Raw genomic sequence first — 208 nt, 5'->3', positions numbered from 1 at the left:
AGGGATAAGAGATGGGAAGTGTGGAGTGAGGGGGACAAGTGAGGATGAGGAGGTTGAAGTGTGAGTTAAGGGATGAGGATGAGGGTTGAGAGATGAGTAGTGAGGGAAGTGAGACAGAACACGTAAAGGGTGAGAGGTGTGGAGGGCGAAGTAAGGAGTGAGGGAAGTGGAGAAACTGAAGTGAAGCGAGGAGTAAGGAATGAAGCGT

This window comes from Penaeus monodon, chromosome 27, assembly GCF_015228065.2.
Source record: "Penaeus monodon isolate SGIC_2016 chromosome 27, NSTDA_Pmon_1, whole genome shotgun sequence".
Lineage (NCBI taxonomy): Eukaryota > Metazoa > Arthropoda > Malacostraca > Decapoda > Penaeidae > Penaeus > Penaeus monodon.
This window is presented reverse-complemented; position numbering follows the sequence as displayed.